The sequence below is a fragment of the Taeniopygia guttata genome, chromosome 2 (assembly GCF_048771995.1).
Source record: "Taeniopygia guttata chromosome 2, bTaeGut7.mat, whole genome shotgun sequence".
Lineage (NCBI taxonomy): Eukaryota > Metazoa > Chordata > Aves > Passeriformes > Estrildidae > Taeniopygia > Taeniopygia guttata.
Genome location: NC_133026.1, coordinates 101,836,718 through 101,864,340, shown reverse-complemented (window position 1 = coordinate 101,864,340; position 27,623 = coordinate 101,836,718). Strand labels below are relative to the sequence as shown.

Genomic DNA, 27,623 nt, shown 5'->3' with positions numbered 1-27,623 from the left:
AGGTCTCTCAGGACAGACACTCAGTCACCATTTGCTGTTTCCCACAGCACCTCGGCAGCTGAAAGCTGTTGATTTGATGTGACCACTGGCAAGAATTATTTGTTCAGCTTCAAGTGGCACTGGCTTGACTTTGGCTGAATATCAGTCCAGACATCGTGGGAATACTACACCAATCTGCACCCTTGACAGTGATGTCAAAGTGTGGAAAGATCTTTAGGCTGCACCAAGCTGGCCTGGATGGACATTAACATACCATGAGATAATCCTATCAGTGACACCTTAAATGAGAAAGCAACCCAAACACTATACAGGCTTGCCAAATTTCTCTGCAAAGTCATTCTGTCACTACTGAAAAAATTGTTTGGCAATATTTTGCTAAAATATAATATGGAGGTTTTGGTTTAAAGTTGTTTTATTCACTGCTAATGTCTCATTAACTCTGGTCAAAAGCAGAGTTCCTTGTTTCCTTAGTATTACTTATATTTGACAGAAAGCAGCTGTAGGATACCTCCTCAAATCCACTCATGCTTATCATCACTGCTAGGACTATTAATTCACTGCAGTGTACTTTAATGTACTATAACATTTAGAAATGGCATTTGGATGTGCAGTAATACTATTTTGCACAATTAACCTCCGGTTCCCTTCCATATAAGCCTGTTCTAAAGAAATATCAGTTATGCTGTGTTATTTTCAAATTACATTGAGTTTTGTGCCTTTTTCATAATAAGTTGCCCTTTCCTCAGAAAGTAGTAACACACATTGAATTGTAATAACACTTTATTTTCCTTGCAACAAAGCAGTATAAATCACAGAGATAAAAGGAGATTAACCCATTCCCCAGCCCTAGATCAGACCACTCCTGATCACAGTTTTTAAAATCAGATTCTAGATCCACATGTTAGTTTTGCAAACAACAAAAGGAGTCAATATGAAGAAGGAAATCTTTCTCCTTGAATAAGAAAAATTTAAAAATTCTAAGTAATCCTGTCTTCAAACCTGTGCCAAAGAGCAAATCATCCAGTTCAGTATCATTGTAAAACAGAACTTGATGCTTCATTTTGTTGCCTAAGACCTGTGAACCAGAATGTTCTGTTAGAGTGTAGGGCAGAGGACAAGTACAGAAGATGGCTTGCTTTATAAATTTCATCTTGAGGTATTTAATTATTTTTCTGGAACTGATAGTTTTCTAGAGACTTAGAGAACTAGAAAAGTATGGTCATAGAGAGATAAGTTTTTCAAAATATCATGAGAATAGAGTTGGTTGTCTAGAACAACAAGCTCCAGCTCCATTATATGGAGGCACTTAATTGTAAGACATTTTCAGAGGAGGAATATATAAATTTGTTTTTATTCAGGATATAGTGGTTGAAAATTTTAAACTCATTCATTAACCCTACTAGTGAGGAGTAACTATAGAGTTGCACACAAATCTAGCAGATCTCACAGCTTCAAACTTCTGGTGGAGCGAACAAGAAAAAGTAGGTTTTGGGATCTATTTGATTCCTTATGGTTTTGCAGTTCTGCTCTGTCAAAATGCACAGAACTCTTGGTACAGGTAGGCACCTCATTTTTTGAACAAAGGTGCTAAAGTTTTATTTAAAGACTCAGCATCTCATCATGAAGGAGAATGTTTCCATTAGACTCTACAACAAACATTCTGCTCTTTTTTGCTAGCATATTTTAAAATTACAGTAACATGGCTGGCTGTGTTATTATCTCAATTATAAAAATGCATCCAAGATCTGAATTTAGCCCAGTGTATTTTCCCAGTATTTTACATTGCTAAAAAGAATGGATTTGGCTCACTCAAATTATGCTTTCTGTTGTTTCATGCATATGAAGACTATCAGAGCTGTATTTGTGCATCTCATTTCAGAATTTGGCCCAAGGGTTTAGAGCTCCTAATATTTACCAAACAGATTGTATTCAATTTGCTGACACAAATATATAGCTTTAATACTGCAAGGCTTTAAAAATTTATATTCATGCCTAGATGCAGGATAAGAGTGGAAGTGAAATGAGTAAAATCTTCTTTTTGTGTTGCTTATTTTGTGGTAGAGTGATAGAATTTGGCAAACTAGTCTCATCTGGTTACCTCATTGCCTTGACTTTCATCCGAAGTTATCAAAGTTTTCACAAGATCATGCTCTTAATCCCCCCTAGCTTCTTTCTAGATTTTCTAATCTTGGGCTATTATGTTCAATCACATGTGAACACATTTCTCTGGCATTTGAGCTGCACAAATTCTTTTGTGTGTGGTTTCAAACAAGCTTTAATACACCGCCAAGTTGTTCAGTTTATTCAGTCCTTTCAAATGGGGAAAAATAAGTTTGCAAAGCAGCTTAGAACTGTTCCAAGGGCATTGTTTATAGCAAAAGAAAGAGGTTCAAAAACATTTTCAACAAAGTTTTCCCCTCAGGTATACCTAGGAGAACATCTGGATTTGCCTCAAGTAACCAGGAGAAGAATCTGGGTTAATGAATTCAATCAAGATTTAGAAAACTGCCGACAGTTTTGATTTTGCAGAGCACAGACGTGAGCTGCTGCACAAAGGCAATGTAAAAAGAAATGCACAGAATGGTCAATGTGAGAGTCCAGCAGGATAGGATGTATACTAGGTGGCTGCCAAGCTTCTTTTACCTGGCAGAAAAACTACGAATACCTCAAACACCTATTGTTATACTGGCCAGCACACTGGAGCTCGCATGACATGACAAATGCCCATTGCTTGCCCATTTGTATGTTTCCAGCCCTCAGTACTCCTGAATAAAAGCCACAGGGGATGGAAGGACTTTCCATGTGAGACATTGCCCAGCAGCTCACTCTGGTGCTTCAGACATTCTACACCCATGAAGACATGGCAACTTGGGGTTCCCATATGGGTCTGGGAGAAGTAGGCTGTTCCTAAGGTTCAGACACAGAAAAGGTGCTTGAGAGACTGCTCGAGGGCTGCACCATGGGTGTGCTGGATGGCCTCGGGCAGAATATGGATGGTTCTTTGTGCAGTTATCTTCTCCATCACAAGGTAGACATTGCCTGCTGTTGAACCCCATAAGCAGAGTTTCACACTGATGCGGATGAGCAGATGCAGTGCAAGATGGCAGCAAGGGGAAACCCCCACTGCTTTGAGATTTCAGTATCTGTTCTCTACAATGGCATTGTAAATTCACACAGACATAGGAAACAAAGTCCCAACAGCTGGATATTGTGGATTCCAGAGTAATATCAGCCATTCAAAATACACGCTTTTGCATTTTTCTTCTGGACTCATCCATAGGAAAAAAAAAAAGAAAAAGTCTGGCTGGCATCTATTAATTCTCTAGTACTCTCTTTGTATGAAATCTTTTTTACGAGGTTCATTAGAGCTACTTCTTTCCCTTCCCCCTGCTATCCCTTTTATCACCCACTTTACCCACCTAATTTGCTTTTCGCATTCCTCTTCCATTTTCATGCATCCTCTCTTCCCATGGCTTTGGCTATCACTTCTGAAGAGCTTGGAGTGTGTCCCTGGGGCTGACTTCTGAGCAGTGAGCTCCAGTGCTTCAGGAAGGTGACCTGTCAGTAGTTTTAGGCATGACAGAAAAATCAGCAAATAACATGAACATGATGAGATTTTTGCTTTGCACCCTTACGCACACACTTTGGGACTTGAATCCTCAGTGGTAATGCAGCACAGAGGTTGTGCATGTGCAGAAGCAAAGAAAGAAATTATCTTCAGATACATTGACCCACACAGAAGAAATAAACACAACTTTTGCACTGTTTGCTGAAAAGAAAATTGACTGAGAAGAAAATCAACACAAAAGAGATGAGTTAGGCATAGAGAATAATATATGGTCTCTGTTGCAACCATGGAGCTGAGCTCAGTTGGAAAGAGAGGAGGGCAAAAATAGAACTTGTTCTGGTAGAGAAGAGTCTCTCATGCTGCCAATCAATTCAGTTGCCAAATTTGCTATTGTGATCTGATGGTTTAGCTCTGCCAACTCTTGTAATTATCTCTATTCCCATTCTCCATTAGTGGACTTTTCAAAGGATATGAGTTTCCACAGTGTCAGACTATGCCATGCAGTGAATACCACACCACCAGTGCGTTGCAAACATAATACAGCATAAATGATTTACAAATATAGCCTCTTGCAACAGTGGGTGGAACACAGCAGTTTTGCATTCCTAGGCCTTTGGGTTCTGGTTTCCTAATGGGTGGCCTTTTGTCCCTTCATATTTTTTTCCGTGCTGATCATGGTGTGGCAGCCCCATGCCGTCTCATTAGCTGTGGGAAAATCAAAGCATGTGAAAAGATGAGGAGGCATTCAGATATCTAGAGCTGACAGGTAGCACAAAAGTGCTGGAAGAGCCAGAGGACTCTGGCCAACCATTCACTCTGCTGACTATTCCCCCAGACATAATTTCACAAGCTGTTGCTGCAGAGAAGGGCATCACAGCAGTCCACAAACACAACACAGTGCTTGGTACAGGTCTCACAAGTGCTGCCACACGGGAGCAATGTTTTCAGATGTAAACAAAACTCACAGAAGCTGCATGACAGAGCTGTTGAAAGAGCTGCTGTGGCTGAGGGTGAGCTGGTGGTATAATGATTGAAGGCAAAATGAAATGTCTGTTTTGACTGAAGGAACATGTGCTGTTTCCCAGGAACTAAAATGTGTCTCAGAGACCCTTTAAGTACACACAGACATACCAAGAACAGTATCTAAGAAATGCAACATCACATACAATATGTAAGTAATTAATCATAATATTGAGAAAATAAGATACATCACACTAAAAATTCAAAGTGCTTCTTTTTTTAAAAATAAGAAACACAAGACTGAACAACCAGATGATTCCCAAGAGAATCTGATGATTAACTGGCTAAATCAGGACATCTGCAGGATGTAAGAATAATAGAAGGAAGCGGGAGTTTTGGCTACCACTTTTATAATTAGCAATTGTAATGATCTTAGCAGTGTCCTCCTGAAAGAACTTGAATATTCATGTTGAGGCACAGCATTCTGTTTCAGCGCTTTTGGTAACTGTAGCCACTTGCACAGAGTCAAGCACACACTCAAATCAGGAAGTCAAAATGAGTGCTCCAAATACTTTCTGTCAAAAATTGTGAGGAAAGCTGTTATTTGCATGCAGTAAGATGGGGAAGAGAAACATAGCGTCCAAGAGCTCCCTTGGCATTTTCAGTTTCCTAAATAATCGTCCTGCTTCTGCTTTTTTTTTTTTTTTTTAATTTTATTTCTCCTCTGCAGATTAAATTCAGACTTGACCCAAGGAAATGCAAAATACATCTGAATCTGTAAAGTTAGATTTCATAACGTCCGGCCAGACAGTAGTCAAAGGGACCCAAAGTAGCAGTTTCTATCTATAGAAAGCCAGGCATCCATTCACTCTTCCTGACTGGGTGCTAAAATTTCATAATGACCTAGGATGAGCCTGTAGGTCATACAGGGTTGTTTGTGGTCATAATTAGTAGTTTGGTGGATACTCTGACTGCTTCTCAGTTTTTCACCTTCACAGATACATCAGATATATGCCTGACCAAGTTCCTCTGTGTTTGCACCACAAAGAACTAAAGACCGATGAGATTCATCATCTTTGATGGATGAGAGATGGAACAGTCACTCCTCTGAGAGGTTCTAGACAGAGGGACTCCCGTCTGCCTGCTGATTGATCTGTAAGCCTCAAAATGTTGTATATGTCCATTGCATATGTGAGGTGATGTGAGGAAAAATCACTTCCTTTGCTCCCTTTAGCCACTGAAAGATGTCAACTCAAACAGGTTGTTGTCCATGTGAGTGTGTGCAGGTGTGTGCTTTGGCTGTGGGCACCAGGCACAGCGTGCAGTCCCCAGTTAATGACTAACACACACTAACAGCTTTATTATGCTTATGAATTGCTCTTGGGCAAGTGAATGGTTTGCCTCTGTCCAGGACAAGAAGGAATTAATTAGTGAAGAGCCAGAAGGCAATGATCCAGGTGCACCCCATGTCCAGAGGAGTGGCTAGCAGCTGCAGTGTGGTATCTGGGGCAGAACCAGCTTGGAAGGTTCATGCCTAGAGAAAACTGCAGGCTGGTCAGGCTTCCTATTAGTCAGATCAAACTGATTTAATTTCCTGTGCTCAGGCAATGCAGTGGCTACCCACAGAAAGACTAATTTTCATCAAAATGCTACATTGAAAATCAATATATACTTTTTCTTTTCCCCTGCTTCATACAAAACTGTGTGGGCATACAGCTCCTCCTGGGACTTCATTTTCCAGTTTATCTACAGTTTTTGTTTGTTCCTTGCACATGAACTTGCTTCAGATAGAGCACATGCTTCAGATAGCACCATGTCCTATGAAGTGCACTCTGAGGAGGCAGGTCAGATTTCAAGCACAGAGAATATTTTGATGGATGCAGGTTTCTTGCCCAAGCATCCATCTGCCAGAATGGAAGTAGCGCTGCTGGTGGCTTGCCTTCACAAGCAATCTGAGTTGTGACGCAGTTGGCTCCGGCAATGCTCTCTACTTTGCATAGCTGCCGCATTAATTTAACTGCTCCTCTCCAGCTTTCAGTCTAGGGTTCATTTCCATCACTGTCAAGATGCTCCTCAAGTTCCATCAGCATGAAGTTCAAGTTCCTAGAGGTCCCACTCCTACCCTGGGCTGGCCTCCAAATCTTCCAGGTGCTGAAATGTTTTTAATGATCGTGCAGAACATGTCTTTTCTCAGTTCCTCTCTCCAGACCAAGGGAGTGCTGTAGCAGCACAACAAACACCACTGCTGATCTTCCTCTGTCATTTGTGCAGCCAGCATATTTACTGTGTTAATTTAGTAGAGCATTTAAAATTAACCTAATTAACAAAATACACCCAAACTAAAGAAAACCTAGCATGTGTTAAAAAAAGTAATTTAAATATGACAGAGGTACACCCAGCAAGTTAAAAAAAATTAAAACTTTTTTCAAGACCTTTATCTCGCTGCAGACCAATTTTCACAGCAGGATCACAAGTGCCCTTTTGGGCATGGGTGTGTGTACTTACAGGTATGAAGTTGAGCTAAGGTGCCTTGCCTGCCTGGAAGGGTCTTTGCTTTAGTTACTTAATCTTTCGCATCAACTTTGTTGAATTTTGGAAAAACTTTTATAGATAATGACTCAGGTGAGCTGCAACTTCAGATCCAGCCTCAAAAATTTACTTTTTCAAGTCCAGAAACATGTGTAGAGAGGAAATATATGTAAAATAGGGACCTTGCAGAGATAGAAACTGCATGAAAATCCCTTTTCCCAGCATATTAAACCCAGAAGTTTATATTTGCTCATATTTGCAAATCCATTTTTATGTTTTGTTTTTTGTTTTGTTTTGTTTTGTTCAAGACTTACTTTTAATTACACAGTAAATAGAATTTAATGTTTAAGTCTAAATTGTACATTTTGGACTGCATTCATCTACACAGATTTGCAAATAGCAGCAGTTGGACTCCTGAATACTGAGGTGCTGATTCTGGAAGAACAAGCTCAGGGACCTCATTGCCTGTTCCTGCATACATGACAGCCAATGAGTAAACAAAAAAGAAAGGGATTTGGGGTTTTTTGTGTGGTTTATTGTTATTGTTGTTGTTGTTTTAAACTGCAATAATATTTGTGCAGAGGAGGAAATAATCCATAATTTTCACGGTGACAAAAAACTTATGAAACCTACTTGCCCTTAGATGGACCAATCATGGCCTTTAAAGGCCATGTGAACAGCAGCCCCAATACTCAGGGAGGCCCCTTGTCCCCAGACAGCTGCTGACTTGGAGGTCAGTGGGAAGGAAAAGGAGGAGCATCCTGTCTGTACATATTTCCCCAGAGGAGAATCTTTGCTGGCAAAGCCAGGAAAGATGCTTTTCAGTGATAACTCCAGTGTTTATTGTTTTGTGCAATATGGCCAGGCTTTCAGAAAGCAATACCTAGGTAGAAAGGTATTGTCTTATAGAAATGGATAACAGATAGATCTGAACTGATAAAAGGCTTTGCCTTTGTGTAGGAAGATTAAATAATTCCTAGAATATCCTGCTCAATAACATCTCTATGCATCAAATACTTCCAAGGGGATTGTGCTGTAAAGCTGCAGCAGAGTGCCACCAGTCTCTTGGATTATCTCATTTGGGAATACTGAGGGTGTTCACAATTCTACACATGTAAAGATGCAGCAAGCAAAGACTGATGTTTGAAAGGTCTCTCTGCAAATAATAGGGTGCTATGAGTTTTTAGTGCAGGATTTTGTTGCTGGATTTTTTTGCATTGCTATTTGTCTGCTCTCCTTTTAGCTCAAATATTACAAGATAAAAAAAGCAAGATAAGTGAAAGCAAAGACCAATTTTTGTAAGTGTTATGACACTGATTCATGAACAAGCCTGATATCACACAGCTCATGGGAAGATATAAAGGCTAGAGGGACATGAGCCCTGAATCTGAATTTCAACATAGGATTACTATTACATGTAACGTATGGTTAATGTAAAAAAGTAAAAAAAAAAGCCAAGGAATACAATAGAATTCCTATACTTATGCACCAAAAAGGATATGGGGTAACCCAAAGAATAACAAGATTCCTTAATCAATTTACAGCTCATGGTGTAAAAAACATGAGCAGTCTGATCAAACAGTCCATTATTTTAACTACTGCTCTCACATCTCAAGGCACACAAAGTGAGCCCACCTCACACTGCAGGATGGCTTGTCATCTGGACCATCCATAATGCTGGGACCTGAACCTCTACCTACAAGCTGCCTTCAGGATTAGGGTGAGGACTCAAGGAAGCACAGGGGCTCCAGGAACACTGTCACTGTAGAATTCATTACCGGGGGAGCACAGCATTGCACCAACAATGTTTTCTCCATACCTTTCTCATCTGGGCCACGTGTGGTGCTGGGAACTTTGATGTCAGCCCTGAGCTGCCACTAGGATTAGGGTGAAGTGTTCCATAATCTTTGGAATTATTATTGCTATTGTACAACAGGGGATTTTTACTTGGTTGTCTTCTTTTTTTTAAAAAAAAAAACAACAACATGATCTGAATAGGTCTTTAAACCCCTTGCTGCTTGACAGATGATTTTCCCCTCACCCTGAGCATTTCCCTGTACATATGATATCACCCCCCAGGAGTCATCTCTCCTATTGCCATGCCTGCTAGCATTTGCACCTCTTCCAGATGCAGCTTTCTTGATCTCATCACTAGTATTTCCATCCTTTCCACCTGCCCTCTCAGTTAGCATTGCCAAGCTGGGGAAGAAATTGACTTGCCTGATTGCACAGAGCAGCCTGGCAGGGCTGCTCCCTTAGCTTTCTTTTCTCCAGGAGGACTTTTCTAGATGTTGTCTACCTTGAGGTGACCAAATATGATCTGGCTGCAGTCCAACCCTCCCGTTGCAGCAGACAGATGGAGGGACGCTCCGCCCCTTCCAATTTTTGCATCTTCTCAAGAGCTTACTTCATTAAAGAGTGTCTGTAAGTGTATATTAATGATCCAAACTACATGAGCAAGCTGATGAACAACCTGCAAGGCTTTGTCTCTCTTTTGACTGAAGAAACCAGACAGAAAGACCCCAGGAGTGCCACATTGTGTTGGATTTTTCCTGTGCCCCCCTTATACTGGACTTTGCCCATCTCTCCCTTGAGAGGAATAAAGCATTTCCAGCTCATCTGAGGATTGTCTCTTTTCCCCACTCACTGGCAGCATTTTGTAAAATCTTCTATAGAAAAGGACTGTTTTTTTCTCGCTGGTGACCACTCTAATGCATACTGCTGCTTTCTTGTAATGTCTTGATAAAGGGTATTTTAGCCCTGGGAATGCTCATTTACTGGAGCAGAAATACCAATAAGGCATCACCTTAGCTAATGGTCATAGCAATGTAGGTCAGTGGGTGAAGAAAGAATGCTTTTGGATAATTTAACTCCTTACATGGACACACTTTGACCAGGAATGAAAGAGTATTTCAAATAAGGATAGTCCATTGACTCTGAGGTAGTCTTCTGCACAGATAAGCAGAAGATTGACATGCCAGGGTCAAAGCACAGTCTTTTGCTCCTCAAACTGGCATAATTTAAGAGCAAGGGAATGCAAAAGGAAAGCACCATGCTGGATTTCCTGACAGTAACTTATCTAAGAGCTCAGCTGGGAGAATATTTCAGGGTAAATACTTTTTAAATGCATTTGCCTCTTTTCCATTTGGAAATTGTATATAAACATGTTTTTGCAAGACTGTTTGTCATTCAGAATGATTCACATTGAGTGAAAATCAAGTTCAGGCCCATTCACAAGAAGCTTATTGCAGATTTTCAAAGAAGAAATTCAGTCTGATCCAATTTAACACAGAGATCACAAGGCGTGCCTTCTTGCCTCAATTGGATAATTCTTTGATTTAGTTTTTTGATGTGAATATCAATAATTCATTTGAGTTTTAACATTCTAGTAGTATTTGATACTATTATAATGGTATATGCTGTTTCGGCAAATATTTCTGTACAGATATTACTTGTGAGAAAATTTACAGCGTGAAAATTAAAACCAAGAAAATGCAGCATTCCTTTCAAAATATAGATGAATATTCATAAAAACATTACAGTATTTGCCTCCCTCTGATGTTTAGTGTTGTTCATTCATCCAGAGTTGGAAGGATATAAGCTGAGACATGATACTTCAAGAGAGCAGTGAAATGAGGAACTGGGGAGATTAAGTTATAAGATGGTTGTAAAACTCCTGGACATTTTGGGGCTGCAAAGCCTTTTTGAAAGATGAGAGAATATACCACTGGGTGTAATGTACAAAACTAGCTCAGAAAACAGGACGTTCAGATGCAAATTACTTCAAGAGCCCTAGTCCAACTGTACCTTGCAAACAGGAGTATACTGAGATAACAGAATTTTCAGTAAGCTTAATTTTTTATCAACTGTGAGGCCTACTTCTAATGTGATAACATGCAGAAGTCTACATTGGAGCCTCATACAACAATATGTGGGTGAAATACCTTTTAGGAAAAAAAATTCACTAAGGAAATTATATGTCCAAATCTCTCAGAAGGCTGCTTTCACGAGTGGTGACTTAGTTGACCAACCAGCTCTAATGGCAAAGCCACTCACGAATGTATTGACTAAAATGTTTTGAAATATTTGGTGTTTTTCTGGTATCTGATTTTTATTCTGTTCTTTTTTGTTTTATTCTACCTAGGATAAAGTGTTTGGGGCAGTCTCTCAAATGCAAAGGAGCTATGTGCATCACACGGAGGTTTACATCAAGAGGTTTGACAAAGTCAAATGCAGTAAGTCTTTACCAGGATTGCACTCTGGAATTGTCAGTGTTTTAAGCCCAAAGTGGTGAAAGTGAAATAATTGTATTATTAAACAGTTGGTTAAGCCACTTAGAAACCAGCAGCTGGAGGAATGTCTAATCATAGTTACCTGTTTCAATACAGTTGCAAGAAAACAAGTGAGTGGCTGTGATTTCTCTCACATATGGGAGAGTTGCTACCATAGCAGTTTCACCTCCATCCCAAAGATGGAGCACAAGCACCCAGGAGAAGCAGAGCTGCCTCACCTCTTCTTATTCTGCTGGAAATATTATATATCTGCAGGAGAAACTGCTGCAAGAAAAGATACACTGAGAAAAGGAAGAAAGAAAAAACAGACTTACAAAGAATAAATATGATAGGTATAGAAGGACAGGCAGAACAGCTTCAGAGAAAAAGCCTGGAGAGTTTTTGGGTTGGGTGTTCGTTCAAAGACATTCTTTGCTCATTGCTCGGTGCTTTATGTTGTTGTTGTGGTTTCATTCCTGCAGTAGTCAGGTCAAGTAGATTAGAATGCATAACAACTATCTAGATTCAGCACGAATTTTCCTTTCTACCACACAGCACTTCAGTTGAGTGCTTGTATGAGCACACAAGTTAACCTCCCTGGAAACTGAAGGAAATGCAGCTACTGTCCTCCACAGAAGAGAGTCACAAGAAGCCATTAATTTCCTTTATGTAACCAGGCAAGTGATATGAAAATTACTAGCTGGTGTGTTTGAACCTCATTCTGCCCTGAATTTAGGATGAAGCTGCCCCAGGTCCCTGCTTCACTAGTGTTTCATCAGCTGGCATTTGAAAGCTGCTTTTTCATGACGCTGAGTTAAATTTGCAATAAACCAGTCATTCTTTAGGAGATAAAACACATTAAAAATTAAAAAAAAGGATCTTCTGAGATCCAAAGATGTCAGCACTATTTTGATCCTATGAATTTGTACTTGTATCTCTTCTATGTCCTTTTCCTAAGGTTTCTATTTCTCACCCCTCTATTTAAGTCTGAGGTACGCAGGAAAAGCTACCCCTTCACCTTCTCTCTTCACACAATAAACACTGAATGAAGTTCATACTGCAAGCATTGGCAGTAGAATCTCTCGCTGCCCAGCAAAAAAAGATTAAAAGTGTCTCTTGGCACATCTCATCGGGGGACTTCTTTTATCCCTTGAATCAACAGAAGCTTTGGATCAACAAAAAGAACGGAAGCAGGTGTGTTTTTACCTCATGCCAATCTGTCCTACTCTCCATCTTCAGTAAATGGTTCTTTAGCTCTCCAAAGGATACTAAGCACTTGGGTAACCATTTATTTCTGCTTTATCTTGACAGTACAAACGATAACAACAATAACCCTGGATGCAGAAGGACTCAAAATCATCTATGCTTTTATTATTATTTCATATACATGATATATGGGATTAAAAATCCACACAAACTATCACGTTATCAGATATGAAGCAGTACTCTTCTTCAAGGTTATGTTTAGCATTTCTCAATTGCAGCTTTTAATCAGAAATTTCTGGCTGTCCAGAAAAAAGTATCTTTTTGGTGGATATTTTCTTATCTTTATGAAAGTTGGAACCACAGTTTCACACACACTCTGAGTCTTTGAAAGAGTGGTTTAACCTTCTGTTCCTTCCCAGAGTCTCTCATTTACACATTATGCTTTCAAGCCTATGTTGGCAAGACTATTTAAGAGTTTTGCACTGAACTACATAGGGGAACTAAGGCAGCACATGACAGGAAACTGCTTTTTTTCACTGGCAGTTCTAACCATTCAAATTGTACATGGGATTATGGCTACAGTAAGTTTTTTTGAGCTAGCATGAAGATGAGCTTGCAGTTTGCTCTTGCTATGCTCTAGTCTTATCTGACATGAATAAGCACAACTCCAAAGTCATACTGTTTCCACATTAATGTTACTGTGCTGAAAGACAGGATATAGGACCTGTCCTGCAGCAGAGTGGGAGCAGTCCTTCTGGGTTTTATTTTTTGGCTTTCTTTGGGTTCTGATTTTTTTTTTTTTAATTTTGTGAAGCAAAGCAGCAATTTCCTGCCCTACTCTCCCAAAAGAAATGCTTTTGAATCAGCAAAGAGCCAGCTGTTCTCCCAGATTTGTATTCTCCTTTTTTGTGTTTCTCTTTCAGTTATATATTCTTGTTCCCTAACCTACCGTAACCTACTTCCATACTTCTGCAATTGCTTAAGAAAAAGCAATCTCCCCCCCACTCCTTTCCACTGCTTGCCTCCCCAACCTGTTTCTGGAATCTCAAATCCTCAAGCATTAAAAGACTAGAGGCTTTTTTTCCTCAGCTAAATTAACACCAATCTGCTCTTGTTAGCTTGACGTTCTCCTGAGAGCAGCCATACAACCTCTTCATTTCATTTCCCCTTCTCATGCTGCTTAAGAAGTAGCACATCCTCACACCAGAGACACTTGTGTGAATCAATTTGCAGTGACCAGCTTAAATGTCTCCTGGGCCACTCAAGCTTTTTTTCATTTGGATTTGTAGAGTGAAGGAATAGCTACCTTGTGATGGCTGTAAAAGAAACCTGACAAGGGACAGAGGTGGAGCACTCGTGTTGGCGCACCATGCTTGCTCCTCAAGTCAGCTTCCGTCGCCTTAGTGGGAGCATCATCAGGCCTGCTAAGCCTGTTTAAAATATTAATCCTTTTTATGACCCCTCCAGTTTTCTTCATACACATTGGACATTTGGGCATTTGTGTACAAAAAAGTCTGATTTCTTCCCTCAGGACCAGTTTCATGCCAGTAATTCTTTCCAAATTTGACACAAGCAAGGATGAAATCCTGGTCCAGCTAAAGTCAATAGCAACACTCCCATGGGAGTGAAAGTCCAGATCATACTGTCAGCGTTTTGCACAAGAACCAACCTTCTCATGCCTGCTTGTCTGTAGGGATGTCTGTCAAAAGAGACACTCCTTCCTCATGGAGGAGAAAGAGCTGGAAGGCAAGTAAAACAAGGCCTGTATGGAGAGGATCTTAAATGTGACATTAACACTTTTAAAGATGGTCTTTCTTTCCCTTTGAAAAGTGTGTTATAAACGTAGCTGACAGGTGCAAAGCTCCCCCAGGCATCCTCATCACCCACAGAATGACATAAGAAGTTGTAAGAAGTAATTAGTGCATTTTCTCCTTCTGCCTTTTCTCCAGTGAGTATTTCCTGGAGAGGAAATAACTTTAAACAAACTCAGAACCTCTGTCTGTTCTGAAAGTCACACCTACAGGGGAGTAGCTATCTAACCTTCTGGCTGATTTTTTTTTTTTTTTTTTTTTAAAAAAGGGTTCTGCATTTTTTTTTAACCATAGAAGAATCTTAATTTAATCACATAACCATAAATGAGTTCCTTTCTGGCCTCACTTGTCAAGCTGCTGTACTAGCAGCTATCCAATTACTCACCTAATGTCTGTGAATTGTTTGGTCTGTTAGAGATGATTTGCTGTAGGTTGCAGACTCCAAGTTACTACGTCTGGTTGGAGAAAGTCTTCGTTGCCATAGTTTTGATGACTTTTCCAACATTGAATTGTGTCATTTCACTACAGCTCAAAGATGAAAGTAAAATACAAAATAACATCTTCTAAGATTTTAGTGTCTTCTTGGCTCTAAAATACCCCAAGGGCAGGGAAAGGGGAACCTCAATATAATCACAAAAGCATTTTCGGGATAGAAACTATGAAGGTTGTAAAAATAATAAAAAAAGGTCGATGCTGCTGGTAACATTGATCTCCTTTAGCTGCAGTTTAGGGTGAGCTGGACACACTGTTCTATGACTGGAGAATCCTCTACATTCCCAGAGAAGTTAATAGAGAGCATAAGATTTTCATGCCCAATCCTCACTCTCTGGTAGGAATAAACAACAGTAGCTATTTACTTGTTCTTTGTCTGGGCTATGCAATCACATACAAAAAGCTCACATGCTTTACACCACAGTAATTTAAATTTTTGGGGCTGCTGGTTTTGTTTGAAGCTACATATTCCCACTAACTGTAATCAGAAATATATCCACTATCAAAGGCAGAATATTCCCCTCTCTGTCCAGCAGATTGGTTTACTGCAAGAAAACTATCTGCACAAGCAAATATCGCAGACATGTCAGACTTCTAACAGAGCTATGAATTTTGGTAACAGTCAGAGGTAGAACATTAATAACCAGAACCATAAAACAAATCTAAAAACTGCAGAATAATAATAAAAAAAAAAGATATTTATAGAGGCAGTGCAGAAGATGCAATAGTAAAAGAGCCTCCCTCTGGATCATCAATTCATGAGTTCTGCGATCCTAAATAACGGGCATGCTTCCAAACAATAAAATAAACCACATCAACTATTCAAAATCACTAACTCTCCTCTTGCATTCCTTAAAGGTGAATTGCAGCAAATGTATAAATTTTAGTGTGCAGTAACTTGCGTGCATTTTACTACCATAGGAAGTGAACTTCACAGTATTTATTGGAAATCATTATCCTCCTCCGCTTAAATTTTAAAATTAAATTTAAAATTTGTCACAGCAGCAGCAAAGCTGACACAGCCTAATACTTGTGATGGAGTTATGCTTTCTGAAAGGACTCCATGGGAAGATCTGCCAGAATTTGCCATTAACAGCATCGGTAATTATATTTTCCTGTCAAAAATCTTCAAAAATAAGATAATTAAATGTTTGTGTCTAAGAAGGAACTTATGGACAAGATCATAACAAGTCACAGAAGATCTTTAACTGATCTAAGTTGCAACATCAAAAAAAATTAAACCTCCATGGAAGCAAAACACTCTGCCCTATTTTCAGTCTTATTGGTTAATTAATTCTTTAATTCTTGATAATAATTTCATGTGGGACTCTGAGAGCAGATATAACCACTTGCTCAATTATGGAGTGTTTCACACCTGCTGTACCCAGACAGAAGAGGCAAGCAGGTGAAAATCAAGCTTCTGCCTATTCTAATCAAGGCATTTTTTGGCAGAAGGAGCATTTTTTCTGTTATTCCAAAACACTCCTGCTTTTAAAAATCCCCCACCACCTTGACTACCACTCATGATTCTTAACATGGGGAAACCAGGCCTTTGCTATTGGAATGTTATCAAACACCTAAGGGTCATAACTATAATGTGTTAAATATACAGCTCAAGGTATGCTTGATAAAAGAAAACTAATAATCAAGGAGGGATGTAGTCAAATGCACACGAAATGCAAATCTGAGGTTTTGGGTATGCATACATGCATTTACCTCTTTCATTGTAGGTGGACAGGCAAATATGAAGTGTTCTTATCTGACCATCATTAACCAACTCATTTTCAGCAGGTGTTGGGGTAGAAATGCTTACTGTTTAGTTGAATACTGTTTTCATTTCAGCCTGAGGAGTGGTGAGGTTTTTCTATTCTGACCTCTTTCACATGATCCCATGCTGATTTACGTAAATGGAATTTCACCATGAGTTTCATGAACTCCCTAATATCTTTCCAGGGGCCTTCTGACAAGACATAATTTGTGATTGCTTCTTTCAGTGTTATCAGATATCTCCTGCAATCCACATCCGTTTATGGAATAAGTTCACCTGGAACTGGTTATTATTTCACACAGGCTTACTGAGATGGACTGGATTCAGACACTATTGTATTGGCAGTGCCTTCAGATCAGGCCTTAGGATTGTGGACCTCTGACCTAACTGCAAATGATGTTAAGGAAAAGCCAAAAAAGTAATGCTATTAAATGCAGGGAAACTTCAAAAACAACAACATATGGCACATATGTAACTACTAAGTACCTACCAAGAAATCCTTGGTCTAGCACCATAAATCCTTAATCCAGAGACACCCCCAAAAGAGAGCCCCTAAATAACCTTGTAATAAGAATTCCATACTACTAATCCATTTGGAACCTTCTTCAGTACTTGCTTCTGCCTAGCAGGAGCAGTTAGACAGAATACTAAAATGTATATGCAACTGTTTAGTCACTTGAAATCTTTAAACACTAATGGCATCACAATCAAATTGTGGCATTCAGCCTCAGATCCAGACAGACAAGGCTGAATGTGAGCAAATGTAGACAGCTAAATTGAATGTTCATATCAAATGTGTAAGGATTCCTAGCTATGATTTTCCACAAGAATGTGTAAAAGGCAAGCTCTGTCAGCTGAGTTGTTGTAGCTCATGTTTTAAGGAGGTAGACATGGGTTAGGCAGATAACAGAAGAAATGAAAGATTATTTATCATTTGATGTTTTATAAACCATTCTATAACAATCTGTAAAAATGTCAAACAGAAAACCCTTCATTTGGCATTTCCTTGCTGTGTTCTTGTGAGGAATCCAACTCAGCAGGGACTTAAGCCTAACACCTTCAGATCTCCCAAGTTTCAGTTTCCTCTACTACCACAAAAAAAAAAAAAAAAAAAAAAAAAAAAAAAAAAAGGAGCACAGCCAGTTAATGGTAGTGGAAAGCATTGTCATTTTTTCAAACATCAGGCCTTGAAGAAGAGCAGATCATAACAACTGCTCCCAGCTCCTAACTAGAACAGCAAAAGAGTCAAACCCCTTTGTGTGTTTTCTACAGTTTATTTCTTCAGGGTTCCAGCAGCTGTTTCCTTCCAACTGTTTCCTTCCTGTGGTTTATTTTAAATTAACACCACAATTTTGTGAGGAAATGCTCAGGTGTAAAATAAAATGGTAGCACAGTCCTTGTTTTTGATGCTGACAGCAGTGAAAAAAAAAGAAATAAGACTGGCAGATTCCTTAACAAGTATCAAATCTATTTCTTTACAAAAAGATATTGGCTTTCCTTTAGCTGTTGGTAATGATAGAGCCTACATGTTGCTGTCCCAAAAAATTTCACTAAAAACTAAAGGTGCCTAAAGCTCTCCATAGAGGTGTGTTTGATATGGATTTTCTTTATTGTGGGAAGGTTACAGAAGTAGTACACAAAGGTATTTTGCAGATGGGGTCAAAATAGCATAGTGATTTCACTGCTGGAATGTTTCTTTCTGTGTATGCTCCTTAATTGTACCTCAGCTTTCCTTTAAGAGAAATAACTTGTTTATTTCAGAAAAAAAAAACCAAAAAAACAACAACAACAAAAAAAAAACCTTCTTCAAGCATCTTAAAAGATAAAAACATGAATTTATTACAACTATGCTTTCATTTCTATAAATTATAGAGTCTGAAAGCAGCTGTCTGTTGCTTTTCTTTATGTAAAGGTGCTATCCCATCCTTTATTGATGTAAACAGGCTTCTAGTCAGACTTCCATAGAGAGGTGTACAGAGAGCACGGAGACATTTTCAGAAGCAAAGGTGGCCACAGGACAAGGAGTTATGGTGAATGGGGTGCCATCAAGCTGGTGACTGGTCACTAGTGGGGTTCTGCAGGGTGGTTGGCCCAGTTCTCAATCTTCAACTTGGACACAGGACTCTAAGGTAAATAAGTTTTCAGATTATATAAAAGAAGAGTAGTTGTTGACACCTTTGAAGGTAGAGAGGCTCTGCAGAGGGACCTCAGCAAAACAGAGGGCTGGGCAACTACCAAGTCTATGAAGTTTAACAAAGACAAGTGCTGGATTCTGCAGCTGGATGGGGAGGAACAAGCAGACTGGGAATGAGAGGCTGGAGAGCAGTGTCATGGAAAGGGACTCCCTTTCCATGTATCCTAGCTGATGGCAAGCTGAACACGAGTCAGCAGTGCCCTGGCAGCCAGGAGGGCCAACTCTGTCCTGGGGGCCATCAGGCACAGCATCACCAGCCAGGCAGGTGATGTCCTGCTCTGCTCTGCTCTGCACTGGGGTGGGCTTACCTTGAGTGCTGGGGGTAGTTTTGGGTGCCACTGTATGAAAAAAAAATATAAAACTATTACAAAGAGGCCAAAGGAAAGTTATGAACATGGTGAAGGGCCTTGAATAGAAGCTGTATGAGGAGCTTGATCTGCGCAGCCTGGAGATGGGGAGACAGAGTCTCGCTGCAGTTACAACTTCCTCATGAGGGGCAGAGGAGTGGGAGATGCTGATCTCTTCTCTGTGGTGACAGGACCTAAAGGAATGGAGTTGTGTCAGGGGGGTTTAGATTGGATATTAGAGAAAGGTTCTGTACTCAGAGGGTGGTTGAGCATTGGAACAGGCTCTCCAGGGAAGCAGTCATAGCACCAAGCTTGATAGAGTTCAAGAAGAGTTTGGAAAAATATTCTTAGCACATGGTGTGACAGCTCATGGTTCTTGGGCTGTCCTGTAAAGGGCCAGGAGTTAGACTTCAGTGATCCCTGTGGTCCTTTCAACTCAGAATAATCTATGATTCTGTCTTTTTAAGCCTGCCAAATTAGGTGGGAAATTTCGTTTCCACTATGGCTGCCAGTTTTGTCTCATTCCATTCCTGACAGGAAACCCAAAAATTGGCATGACTGATCCCCAGAGCTTGTGAAAATGCAGATATTTTTGTTATGAGTCACCTGAATTGATGGCTGAAGCACTCCCATCTGCTTAGCTGCTCAGTATGCCATTAGGCAGCTTACTACCCCAGCAGGCCCACCTGGAGAGCCTGCCCACAGGCATTTCTTCAGGCTGCTCCAGACATCTCCTGTCAAATGGGATGGGATACTGATGCAGCAGTTTTCCAGCCCCTGTGGAGACCACTGCTTTTTAGGCGTGGCTGGGCAGGGGTGGACTTGGACAAAAAATCACATTGAGGGAAATGGAGGGAAAGCAAAAAAATACTTGTTTTTTTGCCATAATAAGAGAACCTTAAAATTTTGCTAGTCCTAGCCTAAAAGTGCTGCTATTGAGTCCACTGCACACTGCATCTGTTGGCTAATGGAACAAGAGATGCCAAACCAGTTCTCTGCCAAGGGTTACTTTGAAAATTTCCCAGAGGATGGCTGTGGTAACATTGTGATAACGTTGCATCATGTTATCATCTTAGAGCATTGCATCATGTTTATTTTGGGCTGTAGAAAGAAATGCGCTTAGAATTTGTTGTTTGGATCTAGGGATCTGCCAAATGCTCAAAAAGGAGAATCAGACCTCTGATACAGTGCTGAAAAACCCACAAACATCAGGTACTAACTGGAATCTGAGCAGCAAAAGAACAGAGTAATAAAAGTTAACAAATCCTATTTTGTTTTGTCCTCTTTCCTCAAAAAAATTGAAGAATAATTTTCAAAGGTCATATGACATGGAAATCAGAAGGCAATCCTCTGAGGTTGATGTAGTGGGTTGATGCTGGCTGGGTGCCAGGCGTTCACCAAAGCTGCTCATTCACTCCCCTCTGCAGCTGGAAAGGGGAGAGAAAATAGAATGAAGGGTTAATGAGTTAACTTGTGAGAGAGATCACTCACTAAATACCATCCCAGGCAAAACAGGCTTGAATTAGAGACACCAGTTAAATTTATTGCTAACAAAATCAGAGTAGGACAATGAGAAGAAAAATAAAACCTTAAAAACACCTTCTCCCTTCCCCTCCCTCCTTCCCAATTCCATCTCCTGCCCCAGAGGTGCAGGGAGACAGGGAATCTGGATTATTGGCAGCTCATCCCCTGTTGTTTGTCCCACTGCTCAGGGACAGGAGTAGTTCCCCAGTTCCACTCTGAGGTTGCTCCTATGGGAGACAGCTCTCCATGAACTTCTCCAGCATGAGTCCATCCCATGGGCAACAGCTCTCGGTGAACTGCTGCAATGTGACTCTGTCCCACAAACAGCAGTCCTCCCAGAATTGCTGCAGTGTGGGTCACTCTTCCGTGGGGTGCAGTCCTCCAAGGACAGGCTGCTCCAGCCTGGGAGCAGGACCCCTTTCTCCACAGGTCTCCTACAGGGTCACAGCCTCCATTGGGCATCCACCTGCTCCAGCACAGGGCTCCTCCGTGGATTTCAGGTGGAACTCTGCTTCCCCATGGATCTCTACAGGCTGCAGGGACACAGTTGTCTCACTATGATCTGGACCACAAGCTGCAGGGGAATCTGAGCTCCAGTACATGCAACATCTCTTTCTCCTCTTTCACCTTTCTGCAGTGCCCTTGGTGCCTGCAGAATTGTTCCTCTTACAGACTCTCACTCTGCTCTTCTTTGGCCACAATTAACTGTGCAATAATGTCTTTTTCTTCTTAAATACATTATCACAGAGGCAATATTCCCATTTCTAATTGTCCTGGCCTCAGTCAGTGGAACATCCAGCTTTGGAGCTGCCAGGGACTGGCCCTGCCAGACATATAGGAAGCTTCTAGCAGTTTGTCACAGAAGCCACCCCTGTAGCTCCCCCATACCAAAGCTTGGCCATGTCCCAAGCCAGGACAAAAACCAATACAGTTGGCTTGGGAAGCTACCTGGAATACGGTGATCATTAATTTTCTGTATTTGAAACTCATTAGAGTAAGACTGCACTAACATAAGAACAATGACATGCAGCAACTAACTTTTTCAGTGTTTGGCTGTTGAATGTATAATTTTCTCCATGCCTCTCAGTTTGAACATTTTGATTCAGTTCTGGCTCTGGTGTTAATCACTTCCATGTATACATAAATATTGCTGTTGAACAATGACTCCAAAGCATTTTACTGAATTATGCAATGTTTTTAACAAAGTTATCAAACTCCTTCACAGAAGTTTGCACAGTGTCAACCTCTCATTTTGATGGTTATTTTTATTAAAGCTAAGCCATAAAGTAACTTTTACAATACACACTTGTAAGTACTGTGACAGATTTTTTTGTGAGCCTGTCTAAATATCCCAGAAATAAAACCAAAAGGTATTGTAGGTATCATAATTGTGTTTAACTAATTGCAGTCTTGTATCTAATTTAGTAACACAAAGCAGGTATCCCAATAAATAAGATTATTTCCATTTTCTGCTAGGAATGGACTAATAAATGAATACAGATATATAGAGGTATATATGCAGAACTGATTTCTGTAGAAACTCCTCTTGTAAAGACAGCTACAGACCCTGGTTGAGTAGCCCTGTATAAAATGAGGAATTTGATGCTACTTGTCCTTCAAAGCACTGGATAAACGCATTAAACTGGACCTCATCATCTCCCTTAATAGTATTCCTGTTGCTAGGAAACGGTTATCTGGACCCCATCCATAAACCTTGTCTTTGGTACTGTTTTCATGCTTACAGCCCTAGCTCTGACATCCTTGAAATTGTGCTTTCATTTTTCATTGTCTGTCCTGCTACTTTTTGCCATTTGTTTTTGCTTACAAAATCCAGTTTCGCAAATGAGCAGATAAATATCATGTAACTATAACCAGCTGAGTAAAACAGAGATCTCTTCAAAATGTATCCTACAAAAGTATTCCTGTAGTTGCTTTTTGCCCTCACCATTTTTCTTGGGATAAGTGTTAGTGTGGATGGGACTACTCATGGAAGTTCTTCACTTTCCAAGTATTTACTGAAACGTCTGAATTATATGTGTAAAATACAGAGTTTTCTTTTCCTTCTCTACTGAGTTATTTCTTGCACCCACCTACTGCAAGATTATGCTTAATTAGAAGCCTCATTGTTTTGTTTGATGCTCTTTTAGCTGATTTCACTCTGCATATGAGACTTGCCATGGATTTAGTAAAGGGAAAGGACACTAGGTCCTCTTTGCTTATCAAGCTTATAAATAGATTGCACAATTCATCTTTCAAAAATCCTAGAAAAGCCAAAATGATAATAATAGCTGTATAATTATTAAAGTGTGTTCCTAGCAGAGCTTGTTATCGCCTCTCAAGAATCAATGAAGGAATAGATGCTGTGGATTTAATGATAGGGTTGTTTTAGTGGTTCTTATTTTACAAAACAGAAGCAAGGAGATGGTAAAAAGGTCAAAGAAGGTGGCAAAAAAGGTGAATTCAGCATTCTGCTATAGAAAGTGCTCTTTAGGATCCTTCAAGGGTGTTTCTAAAAAGCTGGTCGGAGATATAAAAAAGCCCAAAAATCTAGACTTACCCCATTTAACCTTTTACATATCCCTGATTCAACACAATCTTCAGATATGCATTGCCAGGACACTTTTCCCTCAGCATATCAAACTTCTGACCTTGCAGCTGCTGTAAGTCAGTCACAGCAACACGTCCTGCTGTACCATGTTATAAATAAAGGTAACTTGCTCATCAAATGCCGAAGACCGGCCAGGGTTACACAGACTGATCCTGTATGAACTGCAGTTCTCACACAGGCAAGACCACCACTGACCTAAGACTTTGTTTATTTCACTGATGGCTTCAGCTCCCTTTTTTTAGGGAGGTACAAATCAGGATCCACCCAGACAGAGTCATGGGTTTAGACAGAAAATCCAGTGTGAGTGTAGTGTCCAAGGGCAAATTCCTGTATTCAGTAATCCTTCAGGCTTCAGTGCAATCCCTGAAACCTTGCTCCATGGAGAGCTTGTCCACCCAGCTACCTGAAACCACTGAGAACCTTCCTCTGTGCAAAGTTTTGCATCAATGCTACTGAAAACAATTTTTGAGTCATTTACATTTTTGTTCATTCCTTACACTGCTCTCTTATGGAGTTGGGTTGCTTTAGCCAGGTAAGTAAGGTCTTCCTTCTGCTTCTGGCATATGACAGTGTGTCACAAAGGCTCTCACTTAGCCCTGTCATTCTGCATTTCCAATTTAAAATTCAGCTCTAAAACAGAGAAGAAGAAATTTGGAGTTGGGGACAAGATGCTGCAAGAATAATTTTTTTTGTCCTGAAAGGAGGATCCTAATGTTCCCTTTTCTGGCTATGAGCCTCAGATTTGCCATTAATGAAATGCTGGAGCGCTTGATTTATATCACTAATAAGTGATATAAAATTTGTTTTGCTGCCAATGCAGACTGTTCAGAATGCAGGATGTGAACTGATAAACATGTATTCTAGATCACAGTGAGCCTAGAAAAGAGACAACATTGTAAAACATCCTACAGAGCACAGTCTTGCCATGCAAATCCCAGCATTAGTGATAACTACCCTTCAGTGAATTCAGAAATTACCCTGTGAATCTTTGGCATCAAAAAGACATAGACATTGTCCTTGGCTTTTACATCCAAATCCTAGCACTCACTGCAAGCCCTGATTTCAGAAAAAAATTTTTTTTCAGTTTTAAGGTTGCCTTTGGGTGATATTGTTAACAGGACAATATATTTACAGACCAAACCAAATACAGGTTTAGCCAAATTCTTGTTTTTCTGAGGAAGACCTGATCACAACTTCATTACTTGAATTTGCCTGGTTGTCATTAATTAAAATGAGTACCAGATATTTCACTCTGGGCCCAGTGACAAGGGTAAACAGTGCCACAGTAAAGGAGTTTAAGATATGCTCCAGCTGTCCACTACAACTCCTCTGTCCTAAATATATCTCTGCAGTGGTTTAACTGGCTTAGTTTCCAGAAAGAATGGCAGAGGTTTAATTTTATATGTGGCTGGCAAATGAGCAATAAATAAAACAGGGGGTTTAGGGAAAGTTTTGTTCTCCCCAAACAACAGAGTACAGGATTTAAGAAGTAGCTTTGCTGTCCCTGTGTTTTGTTTTGAAAAGAATTTTTGAAAAAGTGTGATCACCAAGAATATAGTTCATCTCTTATTTGTATTATCCTCTTTCAAAGTCTCAGTAAAACTCTCCCTTTTCTTATGTCTTTGCTAACATACCTTGGCAAAACCTTGGCAACAGTCAGGTTTTGCTCTGCTAAGAACAGTGCCTATCAGGCTGGTGGGGAAGTTCTTACTGCTTCCTTACACTCCCCTTCTCCATCTGCTGCTTAATATGCAGCATTTATAGCTCCTGAGGCAGGAGCTGTCTCGCGGCTGTGGGCTTGTGAAGGAGGTACTGGTCCAAGGACAAAACTCTCAGTTCTAAATTCTAGAAATAATATTACTTTTCAAGGCTTCTGAACTGTGTTGGCAAAGGGCTATTTATGGCAGTGACAGACAACTTCATAAAAAGTGTTGAGGCATGAGTTCCCCCATTCACTCTTGCCTTTCTCTTTGCCTGTGATTGTTTTGTGCATGGACCTGACCCAACGGAGAGGAGAGGAGAGGAGAGGAGAGGAGAGGAGAGGAGAGGAGAGGAGAGGAGAGGAGAGGAGAGGAGAGGAGAGGAGAGGAGAGGAGAGGAGAGGAGAGGAGAGGAGAGGAGAGGAGAGGAGAGGAGAGGAGAGGAGAGGAGAGGAGAGGAGAGGAGAGGAGAGGAGAGGAGAGGAGAGGAGAGGAGAGGAGAGGAGAGGAGAGGAGAGGAGAGGAGAGGAGAGGAGAGGAGAGGAGAGGAGAGGAGAGGAGAGGAGAGGAGAGGAGAGGAGAGGAGAGGAGAGGAGAGGAGAGGAGAGGAGAGGAGAGGAGAGGAGAGGAGAGGAGAGGAGAGGAGAGGAGAGGAGAGGAGAGGAGAGGAATACTCTTTGGAAAGTCAAACTGTACCTTTATCTGCCTCAGAAGCATGTGAGTAAGCCATTGAGAAAGAAAGCAAGCTGGACAAAAGGATGTTGCTCAGCTATATGAGAGAGATGCAATTGGTTTCATTGTCTAGTGTATGTCAGGAATTATAAGACAGGTTTGGGATCTCATTGCCTTCATGGTGATGAAAGTCTTTGGGCTGATGGCACACAGGCCTCAGGCTTTAAAGACCTCTCCAGGCAGGAGAATTCAGAGAGCACATTCCAGAGGAGGCACACACCTAAGCCATTTTCAGTGTTATTGTAAACTGGAACTGGGGAACTTAGCATGACTTGTGCGCATTGCAATCCTGTCTCTCACTAAGATTTACTGCTGTGAAGTTCCCCACCCCCCAGGTTTCCTTCTCACCTTGCAGAGGGACTGAAGCAGGTCTGAGGCTGCTCCTCAGCCAAACCTGAAGGTTTTTGTGTGTTGCTAGCAGGACGGCAGGGCCAAGGGAGTCTTGCCTGTGGATTTGCACCTCCCATCACTTTTGCATGCTGGTTTTTTGGCCCCAGTGTCCTCAGAAGCACAGTGTCTGCTGGGCATTCTGCCACAAATCCTCTCTCAAGAAAACACAGGTGGAAAGCAGCAATTAATTCTGCTCAGTGGAACACTCATTTAGACAGTATAGCTATTGGAATGATCACTGAAGACAAGGGGACCTTTTTGTGCTCAAGGCAGAAAAAACCTCAACTCATATGTGATAGTCCTGAATGAGGTATGTTGGAATAGCTGGTTGAAAAAGATTTTTTTTCCTGATACCTTTTCCCTACTGAGCACTCAGGTTAACAAGTGGGAGCTCATTCAATTGAGCAGAGGCAGCCTCTGGACTCCTGTGAGCTTATTCTGCCCAAATGAACTTGTTTAATGAGGCAGCTTCCCAAGCCTGAAACTCATTCCTTTGAACTTTCACACTTTGTAGGCCAGTAATTAAAGATATTAGAAAGAGAGGTTGAGGGAGGGCACAATTTCTTCATTTTGTTCTCTTGCTTGTTTGCTTAGAGTTCAGCCACTGGAAATGTGATATCTCTAGTATTTAAAAAAAATCAGAATATAAAATATCCTGTTGCTTTTGTCTCTTGGCTTTCTCAGTTGCCGACTAGATAATTCAACAGGAGAAAAGGAAGCCATGGTTTTTATCTTGGCATCTAGCTCCTGGCACTTATGCTTTTGTAATCACCCTTCAGGAGATTCTATTGCATTTCAACCATTTTCATGATTGCTCAATTATCAGTCTGTCATTTCATCCAAACTTCAAGGGGACTTGACAAGTTCTGTTTCCACCATAGATTTAAAGCTGATTGCATCTTTGAGATCCTCACAAAATCCATCTCTGAACCTAGTGTTTTCCCTGCAGGATGGTTTTGTTGTTTGGTTTTTTTTGGGGTTTTTTTGGGGTTTTTTTTTTGGTTTTTTTTGGTTTTTTTCTTTTTCTTGGAGGCCCTTTGTCTGTGGTTATTACTTTGGCTGCCTTAATAAGTAAGAGCCATCTGGAGGCATGGTTGACCGAGTTTGCACCTGCGTCTACATCTGCACTGTCTGGCCATGTCAGGTGGATGTTCACCTAAAAGATCTATCTCAGTGTGATAAAAAGGAAAAGAAAAGGGAGGGAGAGTCTAAAACTATTATTCCTGCCTCCCTGCAACAGCAGGTGCACCAGATGGCTCACAAAGTAATTAGGGTGAAGAAACAGTGTCAAGACTTCATGTGGTGTGGTCTGTAAATGATCATCAAATCAAATTCTTTATCAAAGATGGAATTTTCTCTCTCCCCACTGGCAAATCGATACACATTTGAAACAGCACATGTAATCTGCTTCCTTACATGCAGGCACCTGGAATGCAGACAGAGAAACCTGGTCAAGAGACCATTCTTGTTAAGCAGCCATCTGTCATAACAGACTGTCCCTAAGCATTCCCAGCCTGTTGAGT

General features: G+C 40.6%; 1 long non-coding RNA gene across 1 annotated transcript in view; it reads right to left on the bottom strand.

Annotated features, from left to right (window-relative positions):
* Positions 1–18,420: 18,420 nt before the first annotated feature.
* The window catches only part of LOC140682399 (uncharacterized), a 33,048-nt gene continuing 23,845 nt past the window's right edge, over positions 18,421–27,623 (bottom strand). Inside the window, exon 4 of the long non-coding RNA XR_012054080.1 lies at positions 18,421–20,573. This is a non-coding gene — a long non-coding RNA (uncharacterized lncRNA). The remainder of the gene's footprint in view (positions 20,574–27,623) is intronic.